This window comes from Pituophis catenifer, unplaced genomic scaffold, assembly GCF_029215685.1.
Source record: "Pituophis catenifer annectens isolate HBS135680 unplaced genomic scaffold, rPitCat1.0.hap2 SCAF_1, whole genome shotgun sequence".
NCBI classification, from domain to species: Eukaryota; Metazoa; Chordata; class Lepidosauria; order Squamata; family Colubridae; genus Pituophis; species Pituophis catenifer.
In genome coordinates this window covers 139,182,239-139,205,101 of record NW_027256881.1, presented here as the reverse complement: position 1 = coordinate 139,205,101, position 22,863 = coordinate 139,182,239, and the positions used below count along the sequence as shown (strand labels likewise).

The window sequence follows — 22,863 nt, the reverse complement described above, 5'->3', positions numbered from 1 at the left end:
TGACGGATGCCGTCAAACACCTAAACAGCAATTTTGCTGGGTATGCATCATATAGAGAGAGATCGATGCTCGTATGGGAGACACTCGCCCCCATGTAAAGATTTTTTTTACATGGTTAATTATCCCCTCCCCCTTCCCCTCCTCTATCTCTCGTTCTCTCTTTCCTGCATGCTCTTCGCATCGCCAAAAGCCCACAAATCAAATCCTATATTTTTGTCGCCGCCTCAAGCTGCTCGCCCCCTTTCCTATCTTTTATGCTTAGACAAGAGGAAGGGATGCGCGGTGGCCAACGGAGCTCTTTATTATGTCAAGGCATCGCTCCCGAAGTTGCAAAAAGAAAAAATAACCCGCGGCAGTTCTTGACAGCGCGTAACCTCTAGGAGTGCAGGGAACACTTACAGTTTGCGGCGTGCGCGGTCTTCCGCAGCAAAAGGATGAAATTCAACGGCACAAGGTTTCTGGTTTCGGTTAAAGAATAATAGCGAAGGTCGGCTTAGAGTACAGGGGGTTGAACTGGTCCTCGCTTCGCTTCTTCCTCTATCTGATTGCCGCTTAAAATCCTCTTTGTGGATCGCTTCGGCGACCCTAGAAGCAGCTTGCCGCGCGTTCCCTCAGCTTTGCTCTGCACTGCAGATCAGGAATCCCGGAGAAATTCAAGGATCCCTTGCAGGATAGAGCTTCCGTGCGCAGGCGCTAGCCGACAAAACCCGGGCCGGTGTAAGGTTGAAAAATCGGCTGCCCGTCGCATCTGCGGCTTGGCAACGACTGAGCATGCTCCTTTCGAACTGAGCAGGCGCAATCAGGCCGCTTGAGGCTCCAACTCCGCGCTCCGCCTCGAGCGCTTTTGCCCACGCAGCTCTCGGTGGTTGACAGGGCGCCGGGAGCTAACGCGGGGGACGAAGCAGCGATCCCCCTTTAGGGTGGAATTCACTGTGTAGGAATGGGGTTGCTTTCCACGAAACGACCGGGGTGGGCGGGATTGCTTACTTTTGAGACACGGGCACAGCTGGATGAAGAGAGCCTAGAGGTGGGGAACACGAAGTGAGGGGTAGTCTTTTTAGGACCGAGCGAAAGTCGTGAGAAGGGGGCTGCAGTGGTGCTGGCCAAAAACGTTTCTCGCCGTGTGATTCATTCTTCCGCACAGTGGAGGGAGAAAATGATGCTTTTTATCCAAATCCACATGGTTTGCTCTAAGGTGACATTATAATAATAAATGGAAACCCTAACCCTAAAGCTTGTTTTGAGTTAAACTTGGTTCCTGTTGACTCCACGAGTACAGTACAACCAGATGGTTATCTTAGCAACAATACAGGATGGATGCCGTTCAGAATGTTTTTTTGACATTCCAATCTTAACGCACAATCCAATAGACCAGGGGTGTCAAACTTGCGGCATCACGTGATGTCTCACGAATTTTTCCCCCCTTCGCTAAACTGGACATGGGCGTGGCCATCACGTGACACATCTGGCCTGCGGGCCGCGGGTTTGACAACCCTGCTATAGTCCCTGTTAGTCTCTGGGTCTGACCCTGACTAGCTTCTAACTCAGCCTGGTGTTGCCATGTGGTGTACTGTCCGCTTCTGGTATTGGCCGGAGAATTCTAGAAGTTGAAGTCTACACATCTTAAAAGTTTAAAAAACAATGATATACCGGTAGTCCTTGACTTACAAACAGTCACTTACCAATTGTTCGAAGTTAGAACAGACTTCCCAAAAAACTACTTACAACCAGAATTTTGAGTTCTGATAGCTGGCACTGCATATGAAATCATGTGATCGTATATTGGGTACTTGGCAACCTGCCCACATTCACAGTCATTATCAACATCCCACAGTTATAAATGAGATTGATAACTTTTTTTGCCAGAAACCCAGTTTTCGCAAAAAAATGTCCATTGTGGACAATGGGTTCACTTGGTGACAATGGTGTTTGCTTAACAGCCATGGTGATTCACTATAAAAATGTCATAAAGTCATGTGTTGATCTATTTAGCGACTGGAAGGACTTACGACCACGATTCTCGGCGCAATTATGATCGTAAATTGAGGAATACCTGTACTTTTATGTCAAGTAAGATTCATCCCATAATTCCATATTCCAATTAAAGTATAGGCTTAAATTTAGAGTTCTGCATTGAGGTTGCGTACTTACTGAATATAATGAGCTGTTTGCATGAGTATCTAAACTGCAAATCAAGCAGTGTTAGTTGACTGTATCTACCTCATTTTTATCATAATAGTGCTTTAGAATTATTTGCAAATGCAACAGGCTATGAGAAAGTAAGCATGAGTGCAAAAGCTACATTTGTTTTCCTGGTCCCATCAAAAACCATGGTGCAAAGAAGGCTCAATTTATTTAAATTCAATATTTGGAGCTTGGTTAAAATATAAATAACTGTGAACCTGTTATACTTCTAACTTTGAAATGAAGTCTGTTGAGTCAAGCAGTACTTGCTGTCAAGTGTGCTTATGACAATAGTGTAACATTTTCCAAATTGGAGCCGAGAGATTCATTTCATGCCTCAAATATTTGTAATGCATACAATTTAGAAAGCTAATTTATTATAGTGGTTAAGGCATCAGACTAGAAACAGGGAGATTGTTGAGTTCAAGTCCTGCCTTAGGCATAGCACCAGCTGAATGACCTTGGGTCAGTGGTGGGTTGCCCCCGGTTCGCACCGGTTCTATAGAACCGGAAGTAAAACTGGTGGGAGGCTCCGCCCACCGACCCCAATGTCATGAAAACGCTTCTGCGCATGTGCAGAAGAGTGCGCGCACGCGGCCCCGCTACAAACAGGTAGTAAAGGTAAGTAGAACCCACCCCTGCTTTGGGCCAGTCACTCCTTTTCAAACCTAGGAAGCAGACAAGAGCAAGCCACTTCTGGAAAACCTTGTCAAGAAAACTGCAGAAAATCTGTTTGTGTGTGTGTGTGTGTGTGTGTGTGTGTGTGTGCTGTGTTTATGTGTATGTTTATGTGTGTATGTGTATGTGTGTTGCTGCAGCAGTACTGACTGTCTAATTAGATGATTGAAGCTAACAAGTTGTGGGTTGCAAAAAACTGGATGATTTCTGTTATGGCAGAGGAAACCCCAACATGTTTTAAATTTGAACTTCATCAAAAGTGTTAACCTCAAACTCCCAAAATTCCCAAGTCACACAATTTGTAAAAATTCAAAGCTACCAGATTGGGAAGATTGATACATAATACTGACATCATGCTTTTGCATCTTATTTATAGGCCCTTTGGCAAGCAGTAAAGGCTTTTCTGCTTAAAGCTGCTTGTAAGAGCAAAGCTTTTATTAGAAGTGTCAATATAGTGTGGGTGCAAATATTTAGATGACCACTAGATGGGAACAAAAAATTACATTTCTGTGTCATTTTAATGCCATCTAGTGGTCCTCTGTATTTCTGCAATTCAGATATGATACCCTAACACTACAGTATGTATCCCAGATATTTGCTAAAACAGCTTTCGTATCTCATATCTTTCGGTGTACTGTAAAGAAGCCATGGTGACAAAATCTATAGAGGTAATATCTTTATAAACTCAACTAAGTTTTTACAAATTACAGTATTTGTAATTTTATTAATTTTCTGAATAATTTAATCAGGCAAGATGATTAAGCTGGGAGAGAGAGGTGGTTCATCTTCAAGCCACATTTATACCAACAAAAGATGAATTGTGTGCTAAAAGAATTCTTGAAAAGTTAAAAGCTTATATTATTTTGTAAAACGTCAGTTGGCATAATAAATGGATTTTGACCATTTTTACTTCAAATTATACTTTCATTGCATTATACAAATTATATAATCATTGCAAAATAATTTATTCTATAATTATCTTGTTTATACTGTCACATATGGCACTGATGTTATAGGTAATACTTTGGTATTCGATACAGAAAATGTGAGGATGAGTTACTTTGTAGTGAAGAAACTAAGCCAAAATTAATGAGTATTTCCAGAAAGAAAGGAGTTTTAAAGACAGACTCTTATGGGGCATATATAAAGACACTATTAATAGGGAACAAAGGCCTTAGAATTTTCTTTCCCATTTCTTAAAAAGGTAATTAAATGCATTTTTAAAATAATTTTTCACATAGAAGGAAGCGGGAGTCCAAATGAAAGGTTTTGCTTTCTCTTTTGTCTAATTGAAACTCTGCTAGAGCGTTAATTCTGTGAAAGATTTTCATTGATAATTAATGCTATAAAGAAACACAAAGATTTTGTTATGATAATTAGCTGTGTTAAAGAATATTTTAGACTGTACGGTATACATTCTTAATATTATTATAAATTAGTTTATTTACACAGTTCTTCACATATTATTGCCAATATAACCCTCAAAACAATTCAGTCAGTGAATAGTAATATCCGTGAATTGCATTTCCAGTGTCTGAGCAGAGGAATAGGCACTTTTCCTATCCTTGCAGGGAAGACTGTTTTCCTCATAAAATATTAATTATCTATCTAATGATACATCCTCACCTGGTTTTGAAAATAGACTCAGTACAGGATCAAAACAAATTGTGAAATCAAACACATAAATATAATTGGATATTTCAAGACCAAATACCTTAATTAACTTGTTATTTTAAGGCAAGAGTTTATGATTGCCTAAATTATGTAAGCTGCCTTATGTAAGAGCCCAGGTGGTTTCTAGCAGTCAAGCAAATTTTACAATCAAATAAGTTAAAGTATAATGGATGCTAATCACAAAATGGCTGCCATGCTAGCCATATCCTATGTATTTGCAGAAAAGGCTTTCATAGAACTCAAAGAAGCAACATGCAATCAATCAATTATATCAATACTTTTATTGACTAATACAATATCTCCTATTAAATGAGTTGTATATTTTTAATACAAGCAAAATATTGCAGTCAATAAGCACAATCTTGAAACAGACTTCATCTCCTGCTCAAGAAAGTAGAAAATTGTTTTTCTAAAATTATTCCTGTTATGGTATAATTTATTTATAAACCAGTGTTATAACAAACAAACAAAGCAGGCTGAGTGACTTTGGGCCAGTCATTTCTCTCCCACGCCAACCTATCTCACAGAGTTGTTGTGGGAGAAATAGGTAGAGGAAGGAGTATGTGTTTGTGCCTTGAGTTATTTATAAAGTAATAAAGATGGGATAAAAATAAAAAAAATCCATGATTATATCATAGAATATATATTGAAACTTTTACTTCAAGGAACTGTACTATAATTTATGAAGTGGAGTTAATTCTATTTTACAAAATGTGTTCATGGATGCTAGGCTGGAATGTATTAGCCATATGATCATTTGTCTGACAAGACCACATCTTTTGTCACTATATCTGTTTCAGTTCCTCAGAGTTTCCTTCAGAAAATACCAATTCAGGGATTGATACATCCAACTGCAGCAAGCCACAAACACTCAGAAATGTTAACATGGGTGCAGAAATGTCATGGTGCAAATTCCACTGTACATATTTGTGTCCGAGTGTCTGATGCAACAATATAAGTTGTTGTATTTTACTCTGTTATAACATGTAGGTGCAATTCCTCTCTTTTAGTTTATACAGTAATGCCATTCTAGTTGACCAACAAATCACTAACACAAAAATCCAATACTATATTGACAGATCAGTCTAAAGCATTACTGAGCCCCAAAAAAGAACAGGCCAGCTAAATTAGGATTCCTAACTGTTTGATGTTTGCTGCAGTGATCTCACTGTTAGCCAGGCTTGTGCAAGATTTTCCAGATCAATACCTCATTCAAGGCTAGGTTGCACAGATGGCATTTCAGAAGGAAACAGTTGCCAGCCTAAGGGACAATGAAGCAAGGATAAATACATCATTGCTAAATCAAATAAATGCTTTGGTCCGTCCTTTTCTACTCAGATAATTGAAAATATCAGTCCCAGCCTCATCTCTTACCACAAGAAGATTAGGTGCTTTTCTTAACCAGAGAAATTCCTGGTTGGAATTTCACATCCAGCAACTCATTTTTAAAGGTTCTTAGACCTCTTGATGAGCACCTGCAAAGATAGACATGCAGCCTCTAGACAAGCAGTGGCAAACCTATTGGGTTTAGTAAATGACTAACCTGACTCTGCTGGTGTGTTTTACACTCTCCCTCAACAAAAAAGAAACAATTTTCCATCTCTCTCCTCCCATCAAGGCCACCCTGAACATTGGTGCTTGGTGGCACCAACAAGATTGGGCAGGGAGATGAGGCCTGCCTTGCATCATTCTCCAAGGTCTAATTGTCCCTGCAGCCCAGGGTTCCCCAGCATCTGCTATGTACTGCTTAACCTTCAGGCATTATCCTTTTTCTTTTGATAGGCCCCTCTGGCCTACCCGAGGCTGCTCCAGGACACACGAGGCATTTGTTTTTGAAGAGACTTCGGAGAATGTTTTCCATGGCTTCTGCAGTCTCCAAAAAACACATGAAAGCAACTCACGTGATTTTCAGAGGCTCCAGAGGCTGCACAATTTCCAGAGAGTCTGGAGGCCACATGAGAATACACTCCATACTTGTGTGGCCTCTGAAAATGATGTGAGAATGGGGTAGGCTTTTGAGAATAGTTGTTGGTGAACACAAGTGTGTCACCCAAAATGTCATGGCATGTCACTTTTGACACATGTGTCATAGGTTTGCCATCATTGCTTTAGACTTTCCAGCTATTGCTAAGTTATCTTTCTGGAAGTTTCAATCAAAAGCATGAGGGCATTAGATTGGGAAAGATTGTTTCATTATTAATGGCACCTTTGTTTGAGATTTTGAAAATTTGCTTAAAAGAAAAGACAATGTTATTTCAGGGCTGGTTTAACTGATCTGCATGATACGGTTGGCATTTCAACAGTAAAACTTACCTGTAAAAATAATTTTAAAAGACACACCTTTTCCTCCCCACACACATTAACATGCTTATTTTGAGCTAATTTAAATGATTGACTATTGCTTTCTGGTCTTCTAAATTTTAGAAATAAGTAAACATGTAAACACATGCTAAAGGGTCAAAGATAAATAATATAGAAATACAACTAAAACCCAGTCATGAAAGCATTTTATTTGAGATAGAAACATTCCCAATAATATTTTTTTAAAAAACTCAAAGTTACACAAAATCTAGAATACACTCTCATTACAATTAAATAATTCTAATTATGTACAAGAGAGGCATGGAAAGGGCCCATCATATCTTGAGGTTCAACTCAGGTTAATGCTTATTTCTCCCCTTCTAAACATTAATTTAAAGAGCCTGACCCAATAACCAATAGCTCCAAAAGATAAATATATTAAGGGTATAAATATTTATTGATATTTATTCTTACATTAGCCACAGAAATTGATGAATCATTTTTATTTATTTAAATAATGTATGCATATCTATCTATCTCTATCTATCTATCTATCTATCTATCTATCTATCTATCTATCTATCTATCTACCTATCTCCATCCATCCATCCATCCATCCATCCATCCATCCATCCATCCACCCACCCACCCCTCTCTCTCTCTGCAGGTCTCACCATAGTGACTAGACAGTTTACAGAAATTTAAAACTAGAAACAAATGTAAAAATAAAACAAATGTAAATAAAATACAGAATTCCCTCTAATATTTCACATGTCTACAGTCAAAAGAAAAAAAAAGTTCTGAGGGAATAAACCTAGAAATATTGGAGGAAAATGCTGTTCCAGCGGGCAGGTGCAACAACTAAGAAGAGATACAGAAATTCCCCCTTCTCTTTCTCTCTCTCTCTCCAGACAAAATTAAATTTGCATTTCAACATTCAAGATGATAAATTTCCCTGGAATAATAATCCTTGTTTATATTTGAAATTATTTTCCCTGGGGCTTCTCCCACTTGTCTTGGTTCCCAGAATTTCCCTCATGTGTTCATTACATCCTATGGTTACTGCTCAATAGTAAACAGCTACATCTTCCAATGTGAAATTAAAAAAAAGAAAAAAACTTATCCCAAAATTTAAATACAAAGGGAGGAGAACAAAGTTTTCTTTCTGATTCTTTTTTTTAAAAATCAACATACATATAGTGTTTTCTTTTTCATCAGCCTAAATTTGAGTCCTTTCCTTTTGCTTTGTAGAAAAGGGGAAGATATTATCTGAAGGATGAAGAGTATTCCCTCTACTTAATACAAAACTTAATACAAAATAAGAGCCAGGTGGCGCAGCAGACTAATAGCCTTTATTATCATCCAGCTGCCTGCAATTACTGCTAGTTCGAATCTCCCCAGGCTCAAGGTTGACTCAGCCTTCTATCCTTTCTAAGGTAGGTAAATTGAGGACCCAGTTTGTGGGGGCAATAAGCTGACTTTGTATAAATATACAAAAGTATGAAGGCTATTGCTTAAAAGCATTGTAAGCCGACCTGAGTCTCTGGAGAAGGGCGGCATATAAATCAAATTTAAAAAAACAAAAGCAAAACTGGTCATTTATTTTTTATAGTTCTTATTCTGGAGTCTTGGAGCATTTGTATAGAGCTATGGCCAATGGCATCATCAGTGTATAAAATATATTCAACTGAGAAAGTCCAGAATATATCTTGGCTGATGAGTTTCACAACTGATAAATTAATTGTGCATTTCCTCAGTCAAAAGATAACACAGTGATGTAGACACCTATTCTATGCCAAGTCAATCCATTGCCCATCTGACTAACATCCTCATTACTTTGGCTGATCAAAAGTCAGCCCATCCTGTTGTGGCCCGTCAGCGGCCTGTGCAGATTGTAGCTGATTCCGACAAGGAGGCTGGTGTGCTGCGCCAGCAGCCTGTGCAGCTGGCGCTCACGTTGGACAGTGTGGAGGATGCAGAAGATGTGGTGCCAGAGGCAGGGATTCAGCCAGAGTCTTCAGAACCTCCAGAAGCTCTTTTAAGTGAAGAGGACGAAGAGAAGGAGCTTCTTCTCAATGCACAGGCGCGCAGACCTGCCAAAAGGCAGGAGTGGCTCCTCAGGAAGAGATCTCCTTGAGAGTAAGGCTTGGGGCTAATTGGCCACTCCCTTAGCCTATTTAAGGAGGAACGCCGATTGCAGCAAGCTGTAGGGAACAACTTTAGTTCACTCTCCTTCGCGTCTGGATTCTCTGCAAAATTGCTTCTGGGCTTTCTGCCAACCCTAGTAAGATTGTGATTACTTTATCTTAGAATTCTTGTAGACTGTTAAGACAGTTTATTAACAGCCTTTGGTTGAAAAAGACTGAGTTATTTGAGTAAAATAAGCTTTGTATAGATTTTGTGTGTGCTGCGTTCTTTGGGGTCCATAGCTGGGACAGAACACATCCACATGCATTAAGCTTAGTTTGGTGCTGAGTAGTCGTTTATAGGATTGGGGAAAATTTGTTTGTTAATATTACAACTGGGAAGCCCAGGATATGTTCCTACTGCCAAAACTTTTCTTCCATGGAATCCAAAGAGACCTATTCTGAAACAAATGCTTATTTGAGTGGTAATGTTAAAAAAGTTGGCTTGTAGTTCTGGCAAATCTGGAGCCTTGCACTTAAGTTTATTGTCCTCTGCAGATTTCTAAAGGGTTTGATCCAAAAGGAGAGAGGGGGAAGAGGGAGGAACTTGCTCCTATCACGACACAACAGAAAATCCACATTAGGGAAAACATATTTTTCACTAGTTTATTTAAAGAAGCTCAAAGTTGTTGTTCGGGCCCCTTTCTGAGCTCCAGAATAGCACCAAACCCATGACCAAACCCATTTACTCATACCCACCATAAACACTTGTGCAAAGATAGAGCAAGTTTTGACAGATGGGTAAACATGACAGTCTAGCCTTCTGTAAACTTATGCCTTCCTCTGCCCATCCCACCTTAAATAAGTGGGTTGAAATTAGTCATGTGAGCTAGTGACATTAGGTGGGAGGGCAAATCCACCAATGGTTTCTCTTAACTTGACAATGTTAAAAATGTCAGGGCCACTCCTTGGCCCACTAAATGTGTCAGAATAGAGTTCAGCAATGAGGGCAATGCAAGGCATGCTGACAAACTTTTCTGCTGCTTCAAAGCCTGGAAGATTGCCTTGATGAACAAAGTCATGAGGAATCGTACAGTGACACTGCAGTGTTATAGACCAGATACCTTCCAAGACCTACCCATGGGATATTGGGGATTGAACCTGGGAGCTTCTGCACACGCAAGCAGAGGCTTCACATCCAGCTTTTCCCTTATGTGTTCCAGCAGGAATGAGAAAAGAAGCAATTTAATGGGCTTCCACTTTTATCTATTAACTGCTTTAATACGTACTGATTTTCTTTTCTTTTCTTCATTTGAACAGCAGCCTGAATACCTTCACAAGAGTGAGGAAGAAATAACAAAGCAATTCTCTTCCTGCAGCGAATAGGAAGTATTTTAATTGGAACAGGGAAAATGTTCCCCCATCACGCATCCCATAGCCTTGGGCCTGGTGAGCTCCCTGCAATGATGTTTTGAAAAATTCAGACATGTTGAACGAGGTTAAGCATTTAATGCAACACACAATTTGACATTTACCTTATCTAGAACATCCACTCTCCACTCCAAGCCGGCCTGCAGTAGTTAACAATGCCCTCCATAATTAAAGTAGTTTAATTGTCAAGAAAATTCAGAGTGTAAGCTATAGTAAGGAAAGCTTATTTCAGAGTAGCATTTCTTTATATTTTTACTGCAAACTTGGGGTAAACGAATGCAGGTCCTGCTCTTTGCAAGTCTCTCGTTTTTTTACTTATACAGTGTTAGAAGAAAAAATCCGGTCTGGTTCCAAGCCGGGAGAAAGGCGCTGAAAATAAAATGGAGGCTGACTGGCTGCAAGGAAAGAAGATTTATTTGGATCCCAGAAACTTCATTGACATGTTTCTGAGGTGGCTGAACCCTTGGTTTAGGAATGGATGGATTTTTATAGGGTTCTGAGATGCTGCAGGGGGTTGTGCAATGTAGTGAACCTTGTGCCTTTTGCTATTCTAACGGTGGAGAGTTAATTCTATTATTTCCTAAAAGCCATGCCCTGTCCTTCTTAATCCCATCAGCCGGAGCTGAAGGTGTTATGTTTGTGAATAGATTGGCCCAGTCTTTCTTAACTGGGCACAAAATATCCATCTCTAAAGACTTCAGGCATCTGCTGGAGGCTGTTGGGGCTGCTTTCTGCCTTTGTTAAGATTTTTCTCCATTTTTCCTTTGGGAAAATTCTGCCTCTTTTAATATCCCCCAAAATATTTTATTCTCAGGCTGGGGGGGGGGTGCTTCCTACAACTGCATATACTTATTCTTGTTCTAGGATAAGGAAAGGCTGGCATATGACTCAAGAAAGGAAGCAAAATGTAGCCCATTTTACAGATGCTCTTTAAATAACATAGCTCCTCCCCCCCCAATATAATTAATTGTTACCTCAATGTCTTCATTTGTCATATGGTCTTTTGTTATCAAAATCCTCAAGCTGCTCAGTTGATTTATTAACAAAGACAAACCCTGTAGCTGCATTCTCTAGACAGATCTGCAAATCTTTTCCACATAACTACAATTTTCACTTCCAGGGCTCCCAGAAATATTTCTGGATTGTCCCCACTAAAACCTATCTTGAAATAACAAGCCCACAGCATCATTAAGAGACTGAAAATTGGCTTGCATACAGGATCTCAGCACACTTCACCTCTGTAATTCATTATGCTTCTTTGTTGGCCTTTAGAAAAATTCAACTGGTTACTGTGAAAAAGAACAACAAAGCTTCCAGTTAGGAAAACCAATGAAAACTTAATGTGATGATGAGGTAGATTAGCCTCCATGGGGCATGGGGAACAGTTTATGAGCCAGGAAATATATTGAAACTAGGGTTGTCCTCTATGGTGAACTGCTCCACCCCATATTCTGCAGAGCTCCAGTGCAAATCCAAAGCCACCATGGGGGAATGGCTTACCTTGATCGGCATCTGCATCTGAACTGAAAATAAATGGATTTAATCTGTTCAATGGAGATGTCACTTGGGCATCAGAGAAGGATGAGGCCAATCCAAGAGCAGATGCCTTATATTTTCCCCCAAAAAACATGTTTTTCAATTTGACAGTATTCTTAAAACTGTCCATCAACTATTAGCCTTTTGTTTTTGCAGAACATGTCAACTTTTCAATTTATGAGATCCAATTCTGTTAAGATTTTCACTGTCTCTCCTTTCACAGTTCCAAATTTTAAACCAATCAATCAATACACTATAATAGCTAATAAAGATAGGATACTGAAGCATACATCAAGATGAAAATACATTCTATATATTTTATGAAAATGAAAGGATGGAAAGTACTGATGTTTGTTTAACATTCCAATACTGTCAATCATTTTCAAACCTGTGGAAATATTCTGAGTGCAAATTAATTTATGCAGAATTATCTCATCATCTCTTAAACCACACTCTGCCTCTAGGTACTGATTGGGTTCCCCCCGCCCCCATTTTTTTCCTTATAACTAATTATATTTACAGTACCATAATCACATTTTTAAGTTTACACATCCTAAATCATTAAATAGTACAACACAAGGGATGCTGGTTTGTTTTGTATTGATCAATAAAGATGTAGGATGATTTGTAACATATGCATTATGACTGTGCATGCTTTAAAAAGTATTCAAAAACTTTTTTGGGCTTCATGCAAGGGCAAACCTAGCATCTCCCTGCTATGGCTTAATGCAGCTAATCTCCTTTTTTAGGTTTTTGCATGAGAGTGAAAAAAGAAGTGGCTGCTTTAAATAATCCATTTGTAAAGTTAATGCAATTCTTCAACGCTTTAATGCACAACAGAAAGATGCTATGCTCAGGAATGTCTCAAAGAACTTTTTCTAAATTGTTTTCAAAGTATGCACAGTCCACCGATTGCATTTGTATTTATATTTACATATAGATTGCATATTAACTGGAGATTATACCATTCAGTTACTGTTCCTGCATTATATATGTTGGAATCACACATCAACCACTTCTGTTTCTGCATTAGATTTCTGTGGAGCTCCTTGCACCCAATACATGCTTCCTACCTCTACAGTTTTCTCCATTCTTCCATGGCAATGAACCATAGTAGAACCCACTCCCTTCTACTGTAATAGAATGAGCTGCTGTCATAATTATGGACTAATAAAAAATAAACAGGCAAGTTGAGCAGTGTCCTTCGGAAGATCAAAAACACCATGATGAAGGTTGCAGCAGCACAATCAAAGCCCCAACCTTTTTGGACAAATATCAACACAGCATGAGCAAACTAAAGGTGGAGCTTCACATTAGTGCAATTGTCATCTTAACTTTCTTTGACAAGCCCCTGCCAGTTTTTGCTGCTGGCAAGGTGCTTTAGATTTTACAGTGGTACCCTTTCTGAATGTGTTGGCAGCTCCTTAAAATACATACATCTTTTCCACGGCTGACATTGTACTTGTGCAGGTTCAGGAAAATACTGTACATACAAGGAATGAAGGAAGTAGCAATAACTTCTTGTTGTCTCGGTAATGCCTCTTATTCTCAAATAAATATTTCATGCGTCTGTGCAATTACTGATTGGGCCCAAGAGGAGATGCACTGTAACTCTACTACAGTTTGGAACAGTGTTTCTCAGCCTTAGCAACTTCAAACTGTATGGACTTCAACTCCCAGAATTCCACAAGCAGGAGGGTTGGCTAGAGAATTCTAGGAGTTCATGATTGAGAAACACTGCTATTTTTAACAGGGGTGCCAAACTGGTGGCCCACGGGCCAGATGCATCATGCACAAGCCACACCAACCCTGGCTCCGCAAAGGCAAAAAATGTCACAATACGTCACAATACGTCACATGACACAATCGAGTTTGACACCCATGGACTATAAGGACCAACTACTCCATTTTTAAGCAGCCATCCTGCCTAATCACAAGAGCAAGAGGCCAGCTCCAGAGAATGTTCTGTTTGTTTTGTAAATCATCAGTTATGGATGCAGATGGTCAAGAGATACTGTATCTCCTAAAATGCAATCAAACTTTTGGAGTCATTCTGATTGGACAGTACTGTACCTATGAGAAGCAAAAAGGCAAAACACAGAACTATGGACGTTTGTAAGTTTTCTTATCATAAAGTGCTGTTTTGGGTTCTGATTTTGAAGAAGAACTGAACCTCTTTCACATTGCCTGTTTTTGTATTCAAAATCTCACTAGTTCTTCACCAAAGCAAGGTGAAACAACTTCTGACATGAGTAGACTGGGACAAAAATGTGCAACTGAACAGTGCAAGTAGACATTTTAAAACAGTAATGCAAGTTAGAGGCAGGGTAACACTACTTGAACTGTACCTAAGGCTTGGACTACATCATCTGTTTTCCCCTGCAATCTTCTGAATATATAACTGGATATTCCAGGTGGAAAAAAGGAGGTACTTTGAAGGAAAAGAAAGCTACTTGAAAAATGGGCTAATTAATTTGGGGCTCTAGCACACGGGTGTCAAACTCACATTATCATGGCGGCATCACGTGACGCATCAGGATTTCCCCCCCCTCTTTGCTAAACTGGATGTGGGCATGGTCAGCATGTGATGCATCTGACCATGGGCCAGGAGTTTGACAGCCCTGCTCTAGAGTGTTACGATGATTAAGATGTAGGACTAGAACTGGAAACTCCAGCCTCAGACATGAAAGTTCATGGGGTGACTTTGGACTAGTCCCTCCATCTGAGCCCAATTTACCTTGCAGAGTTATTGTGGTGGAGACAGTTGGAGGAGGAAGTATGACATATCCTGCCTTGAACTTCTGGAGAATCTAAAACTAAAGAAAACAATAAATACCACCCCTCCATCCTGCCATAAATCCCTTTTAATTAAAAAAAAAAAACCCTGACAGAATTTCATTGCATGTAATTTCCTTATAATGTGAGATTTGCTCTACTTTTTGCTCTCACTCTCCCGTACACCATTTTTCTTACATGAAATTAAATTGGTGGAAAAAAAATAATAGAACATAACAATAAAGCTTTCAGAATGTAGTGAAATTACAGAGTGAATAATTTCATCTCTGTGGATGGGGGCAAATAAGAATTTAGTGCTTTAGAATGGATGACCAATAAGAATGCAGACATTAAACTACACATTACTTTAAATACATAACTAGCAGTTATGTAGTTTCTTATTCAAGTGAAATACAGCGGATCCGAATTAGATTGGGACCTTGGTGTAGGCAAATGAACAGTTTCTCCCCATTGTGGTGAGAGTCTAGACTACTTTTGCTGCATCTTCAACTGATGTTGCCAAAAAGTAATCTACTGAAGATATATTTTGGTTATGATTATTACTGTTTACCTGTTAGACTAGCAGCTATAGCTTTTATTAGACAATACATGGCCTGTTCGGTCATCATTTCAAAGCTATTTCTTTACCAAAAGAGAGAAGAGAATGACCACAGGCAGGTGATAAAGCAGCAGGAATGGGAGTGACTTCCAACTTCCTATCAGCTGCCCCATTGACTTTCCTTGTAGGACACTGGCAGGGAGTGTCAGAAATGATCATCACGTGAGCATGGCTGACAATAGCAGTGTAGTAGAATGCAGTGGTGAAATCCAATTTTTTTTACTACCGGTTCTGTGGGTGTGACTTGGTGGGTGTAGCGTGGCTTGATGGGCATGGCTTGGTGGCATGGCAGCGGAAGGATCCATTCCCATCTCACTCCAGGGGAAGGATACTGCAAAATCTCTGGGGCCAGCCAGAGGTGGTATTTGCTGGTTCTCCGAACTACTCAAAATTTCTGCTACCCGTTCTCTGAACTGCTCAAAATTTCTGCTACTGGTTCTCCAGAACCTGTCAGAACCTGCTGGATTTCAGTCCTGGTAGAATGGCAGCGTGGCAACATTGAAATGGCCATACCTTTGCAAAATTTCAATCCCATGGGAGTCATGGGTCCTGGATTTTGGACACGTTCTGTAAATTAGTACATTTCAGGTAAGTTGGTTCAAAATTTGCTGCCCTACGATGCACCAATGTAATGGAATGCATGGATGACCTTGAGGAAAGAGGGGAAGAGTTGCTGCCTAGGAAACAATCAGATAAGAGAGGCAAGATCCCCCAGTGGCTTAACGGTCAAAGAAAGAAACTTAAAAAGAACCCACTTCAATGGATCAACCAGTTAAAAGTGGAGACAGGAAGTTTGTGCCTTCAGAATTGAAAGATTCTGTTAATGTAGCCTTACAATAAAATGGAATTAATTCATCTAGTCATGTTTCCTATCTAGTTTACCTGGGAGGGCTGACAATCAGAAAGAAGAATTTCAGTAGTATATACATAGGAGCTTTTCTGTGACTCACCAAAATGACCAAAGTATTTCCTGTTCTTACACACCTCATATATATCACAATTGTCACATCAAACTAGAAATACCTGATTGGAAATGAAATTTTTGGTTTTGCAGCACTTGGTAGAGAATTCGACTATAGCACTCTTTTGTCTGTGTTGTTACAAACAAATCATTCATTGCTTTATTTAGCCTTCTGTATGTATGCCTTTAAATATTGCCTCATCTTTTTGTAGAGGAATGTTTATTTTGAATTTATGAAAGGGAGAACAAACTTTCCAGGAAGATAGTGAACATTGAGAAACAATTCATATGTTGTTACTTATCATTATTTTTATAAAATATAATTAATACTGTATTATGAAACAGATTGTTTTATATTTTTATTGCAAATACATTTTTCCTTAAAGCAGAAAATGTGAAACATTCTTATTTCTGATATTTTTTCCCCCTTTCTTTTATCAGATAAGAAAATTTGTATTGAACAGTGGTCCAAAGTTTTCCAAGGCACTGGCAATACAGTTACTGACCACTTATTTGGTGATTGATTGAATTTATCACAACACTGAGAATAAAGATTTATGACTACTCCTTGTATTGTGGTTGTTGCAGGATCCTAAGGTCAGGTAATTACCCTTTCTGATCCTTGTAGCTGGCTTCTGACAAGGAAAGTCAATGGAGAGCTAGCAGAAAGTTGCAAGTTACCATCACAGGACATTGAATTTAACAGCCTGAAGTGATTAACTTAATAACCACAACCAAAACTCATGAAACACTTAATGAGTGTGCTCTTAGTGACAGAGTTGCCAGTTCCTATTGTGCTTGGTAAATGAGGGCTACCTATAATTTTAAAAAATGATCTCAAGGTTAATTGAGTAATATTATATTGTTGGTATTTAAATGTCATTTTACCTTAGGGTTTTTTTTTGGCCTGTTCTTGATCTTTGATTGTAAATTAAATTGATTCTTGGAATTGAGAACAAAACTCCTATGTTGTCTCAACCTCAGAACAAGGCATGTTGGATTTGTTCCAAGCTTAAACAAAATAAGATCATTTCAAATGGCATCATTTTGAGTGCTCTAAGTATCTCATGTTCTGTGCCCAACTTCTTTTACAAATTGCACTTGGCTTGGTTTCAATTGTTTTTCCAAGATATCCAATAAAATAGCAGAGATCGGTTTTGCTCCTGCTGCTATTGGTTCAGACAAGGTGAGTGGGAATAGGAGAGGAGAGGGGTGAAGGAGTGAGCATGCTCCAGCAATTCCATTAAAGTATTGATAGATGCCATCTTGGATTTATTTGAATAAGATAGAGCACGACATCAAAATTCAGGGATCCTTGCATGATGAAACCTTTATTTATTTATTGCTTTTAAAATAGTAACAGAAAAAGAAAGGGAACAAAAAGCGCACAATAATTTTGATGGATACATTCTAAAAAAAAAAAAAAATCCCAGAAAAAGTGTCTTAAAAAGTGAAAAAATACAACAAAAAAGAAACAATTTACAATATATTGTTATAAGAGTTAACCGTTACACACACACACACACACACACACACACACACACACACACACACACACACATCAGTGGTGGGTTGCTCCCGGTTTGGTCCGGTTCTATAGAACCAGTAGTAAAACTGGCGGGAGGCTCTGGTCACCCACCACGATGTCGTTATGGGTGATCTGCGCATGCACAGAAGCGCGTGCACTCCCATTGCGAACCGGTAGTACAACCCACCCTTGACACACACACACACACACACACACACACACACACACACTTATCTAAGGTAAATAGCCCTTTCAAAAAAAATGTTCCTACTCTTGAACCTTCTGCAACTCAGCCAACTCCAGTCCAGGTGTACCAAATCTCCCACAAAACACCAGCCGTCCTCTACAGCCTATGAACCAGGGGAACTCCAGTCACCATGAGAGGGACAGCCACAGCATCACTTAGTTTGCCAGGGCACAGAGACAGAGTTGACTATACAGATGCTATGAAATGAGTGGAATAAAGAATTAGAGGTTTGTATATTGCCTAGACAATGGGAGAGGGTCTTAACTTCTATAGCAAGAGTGTCAATGGACCTCAAATTATGACATATACAACAACAAAGCATATGGGGTTAAGGACTTGCCACCAATGAGTGAATTGATTATAGACATAGACTTTGCATGGACAATGAAATGTGGGACTTGTTTATACAGAAAAACAGGTTTAAAAAGATAGTTATATGAATGCATTAGAAGTATATGTACTTGAATAATATTTATTCAAGTACATATACTTCTAATGCATTCATATAACTATCTTTTTAAACCTGTTTTTCTGTATAAACAAGTCCCACATTTCATTGTCCATGCAAAGTCTATGTCTTTCTCTTCACTAGACTAGCCATGCCCAGTTCATGTAACCATTCTTCATATGTTTTAGTCTCCAGTCCCCTAATCATCCTGGTTGCTCTCCTCTGCACTTTTTCTAGAGTCTCAACATCTTTTTTATAGTGTGGTGACCAAAACTGGATGCAGTACTCTAGGTGTGGTCTTACTAGGGCTTTATAAAGTGATATTAGTACCTCACGTGATCTTGATTGTATCCCTCTGTTAATGCAATTTAGGATTGTGTTGGCTTTTTTAGCTACTGCTGCACACTGCTGGCTCATATTTAGCTGATTGTCCACTAAGACTCCAAGATCCCTCTCACAGTCACTGCTATTAAGCCTGATTTCCCCCAGTTTACATGTGTGCTTTTGGTTTTTCTTACCTAAGTGTAAGATAAGGTGACCAGACGTCCCGCTTTTGGCGGGACAGTCCCGCTTTTGAGCAATTTGTCCCGCGTCCCGCGGCGTTTCAAAAAAGTCCCGATTTTTCTTGAGCCCCAGCTGATGGCTAGAAGAAAAAAAAACTATTTAAACTCTTGCCCGGGGCTTCAAAGGGCCGCCCTACAGGCAATCAGTGTAAAGCAGTTTTTTTTCCCCCTAGCTAAGCTTCAGAAACGAAACCGAAACCAGGGTCTTTGGTGCAGCGTGACAAAATGAGGCAGAGAGAGATTTATTTTTATTTTTATTTTTCCTCCCCAAAAAAGGTAGGTGAAAAACTGCAAACAATGGGAAATTTAGGAGGAGAGTTCAAGATTTTAAAACACAAAGGAAAAAAAGCTGTATTTAACTAGGGAATTGTAATAATTGAGATACTATTAATTGTATATTGTGTTGAAAGCAGAAATGGTTAAGTTGTGGTTCGGAGGAATATATGGGAGAAATTATTTGGTTTATTATTATTGGTAAATATAATTAATTGATTTGTAAGAAATTGGATTGCATGGAAATAATTGGAATATTCATGTTCATATTGATTAATATACAAAAAGGTAGTTTTATAACTAATTGATTTATATTAAAATGTTGAATTTGTATTAAACAACTGTATTACATAATTACATAATTAAACAATGTGAGGATGGATATAAAAATAGATGACAATGGGAAGGGGTATAATATAGAATAGAAGGGAAAAATTGAATTTGATTAAGATTAGAGATGAGGATGAAGGGTAATATTGGTTTTTTTAAAAAATAGATGAGGAATAAATATGGCAAAAAGGAAATATAGAAATTGTAAATTTAATTGAAATGACTAAACGCTGTTTAAATTTGTGAACCAGCCAAATATTCTGTTCAAAGAAAATACATTGTATGTTTGTATGTGTGTTTCTAATTATTGCTATTTATTCATATTTGTTCTCTTTTATTCTTTAAAGTTTAACAATTCATTCTTTATCTTAATATCTTTATATTTGCTTGGGGTTGGCTTTCTTCCCTTTCATCTTTTTTATTGTACAGCAATCTTTCTCCTCAAACCTACCACCTCTCTCTTTTCTTTCCTTCTTACTTTCTCTTCCCCCCACCCTCTTTTTCTCCTCCCTACTTCCTCTTTCTTTCTCCTTCTCCTCCTCTCTTCCTCCCTCTCTTACCCTCACTCCTACTCTAATTTCCATTCCTTCATCTCTCTCTATTGCTGTAATCCTTTAATGCATATGGACTACTCAGAGGGCTGAAAAAGTTATTTTTGACTGGTCCTCACACTTTTGACCAGTCCTCGAACTTACGACTGTCCTCACATTTTACATTTTTGCCCTATCTTGTCATCATGGTGAAGAGAAGCAGTTGTGAAATGAGTGACATGGTTGTTAAGAATGCTGCATGGGCATAAATGTGAGGATGGTCATAAGTGTGAGGACCAGTCAAAAGTGCGAGGACCTGTCAGAAATGACTTTTTTCAGCTCTCTGGTTAGTCCTTTTGTGCATATGGACTACTCAGAGGGCTGAAAAAGTTATTTTTGACTGGTCCTCACACTTTTGACCAGTCCTCGAACTTACGACTGTCCTCACATTTTACATTTTTGCCCTATCTTGTCACCTTGTTGAAGAGAAGCAGTTGTGAAATGAGTGACATGGTTGTTAAGAATGCTGCACGGGCATAAATGTGAGGATGGTCATAAGTGTGAGGACCAGTCAAAAGTGTGAGGACCTGTCAGAAATGACTTTTCAGCCCTCTGAGTAGTCCCTATACACATAGCCATGGCCACCCGGTCACATGACCAGGTAGCCACGCCCACCCAGTCACATGGCCTCCAAGCCACGCCCACACAATAAGCCACGCCCACAATGGTGTCCTTACCAATGTTAAAATCTGTTCACCTTACCCTATAGACATAGCCATGGCCACCCGGTCACATGACCAGCTAGCCACGCCCACCCAGTCACATGACCAGCTAGCCACGCCCACAAAATAAGCCACGCCCACAATGTCCCTCTTTACCAATGTTAAAATCTGGTCACCTTAGTGTAAGACCTTACTTTTCTCTACATTGAATTTCATTTTGTTAAATAGGGCCCAGTGTTTAAGTCTGTCAAGATCCATCTGGATTTTGAGCCTATCTTCTAGGGCAGTGGTCCCCAACCTTTTTATCGCCGCGGACCAATCAGCCTTTGATAATTTTACCGTGGCCCGCTGAGCGCGCGCAGGGGTGGGGGCTTTGGGCCACACGTGAGTACCTGCGCGGGGCTCTCTTCCCTGGAGCCTTTGCGCACGGCCCAGGAGCCTTTGCGCTGCAGCGTTCATGTCCCCCAGCCGCTGCGCGGCCCGGTGCCAGGTACTCCACGGCCCGGCACCGGTCCGCGGACCGGGGGTTGGGGACCACTGTTCTAGGGTGTTAGCTATTCCTGCCAGCTTAGTATCGCCTGCAAATTTGGTGAGTTCCCCTTCTATTCTCTCATCTAAGTCGTTTATGAAGAGAGGGGGAGAGGGAGAGGGAGAGAGAGAGCGAGGGAGGGAGGTGGAAGTTGTAAAATGCGAAGACCTTGGGTATTTTTGTTATTGTTTATCCCTATGTTGGGCTTTGGTGTGTGTATCCTGGGTATACTCTTGATGATTGTGAGGTTTGGCAGCATATTTAATGAAAAAATGTGTTATTTTACTTTGAACATGCTGGCAGCTTGCCAAATGCGGTAGTGTGCATTACCCTGTGTGTTAAGGAGAAAGCCCAATTTCAAGCCAATTGCAGAGAAGTGGTTTTGGTTTTGGGGTTTTTTTCCGCCCTGCTACTGCTGCTGTTCATAAGCAGTGTTAAAGTGAATCATTTTCTATGTTGCTCTCTGATCAATTTCTTTCTTTCTTTTTTTTTTAATTGAAAAGTTTTAAAATATTTTTACAAACAATTTCCACCCCCTTCCTCCCCCCACCCATTCCCTTCTCCCTCCCCCCCCCCCCACTTCCCAGAGCAAAATACAGGGTATAGCATTCAGCAAACATAATCAAACATAAACAAACTAACTATAAGCTCTTAACTCACCCTCACATTTTAACTCCCCCATACATACCAAAATATAGGAATATAAAAATTCACCTAAATTCATTCATAAGCTCTTTGCAACTTTTTAGTCCCATATTTGTTTTGAATATAATCAATCCATCTTTTCCATTCCAATATGTATCTTTCATTCGAACGATCCTTCAAATATGCAGAGATTTTAGCTATCTCCGCCAAATTAGCTACTTTTAATGTCCATTCTTCAATGGTAGGTACGTCTTCCTTCTTCCAATACTGTGCCATCAAAAGTCTGGCTGCAGTTATTAAGTTCAAAGTCAAATTAGTCTCTATAACCGTACAGTCTGTAATTATACCCAATAAAAACAACTGTGGAGTAAATTTTATCTTCTTTTTAAGAATATTTTGTATAATCCACCATATCTTAATCCAAAATGCCTTAATTTTTTTACATGTCCACCATATATGATAAGATGTTGCATCATCACATTTAAATCTCCAGCACGTAGATTGTAGGGTTGGATACATACAAGCTAACTTTTTGGGATCTAAATGCCATCTATAAAACATTTTGTAAAAATTTTCTCTCAAGTTTTAGGCTTGGGTAAATTTTACATTTCTGACCCATATTTTTTCCCATGTTTCCATCATTATTGGTTCCTCAATGTTTTGTGCCCATTTTATCATACAGTCCTTCACTAGCTCAGTTTCTGAATCTATTCCTATCAATGCATTATACAACCTTTTAATATGCATTGGGCTTTGATCTCTA

General features: G+C 39.3%; 1 protein-coding gene across 1 annotated transcript in view; it reads right to left on the bottom strand.

Annotated features, from left to right (window-relative positions):
* VSNL1 (visinin like 1) overlaps positions 1 to 538 on the bottom strand; it is a 128,723-nt gene extending 128,185 nt beyond the window's left edge. Inside the window, exon 1 of the mRNA XM_070955605.1 lies at positions 400 to 538. The gene's annotated coding sequence lies outside the window, so the exon portion shown is untranslated. The remainder of the gene's footprint in view (positions 1 to 399) is intronic.
* Positions 539 to 22,863: the final 22,325 nt, after the last annotated feature.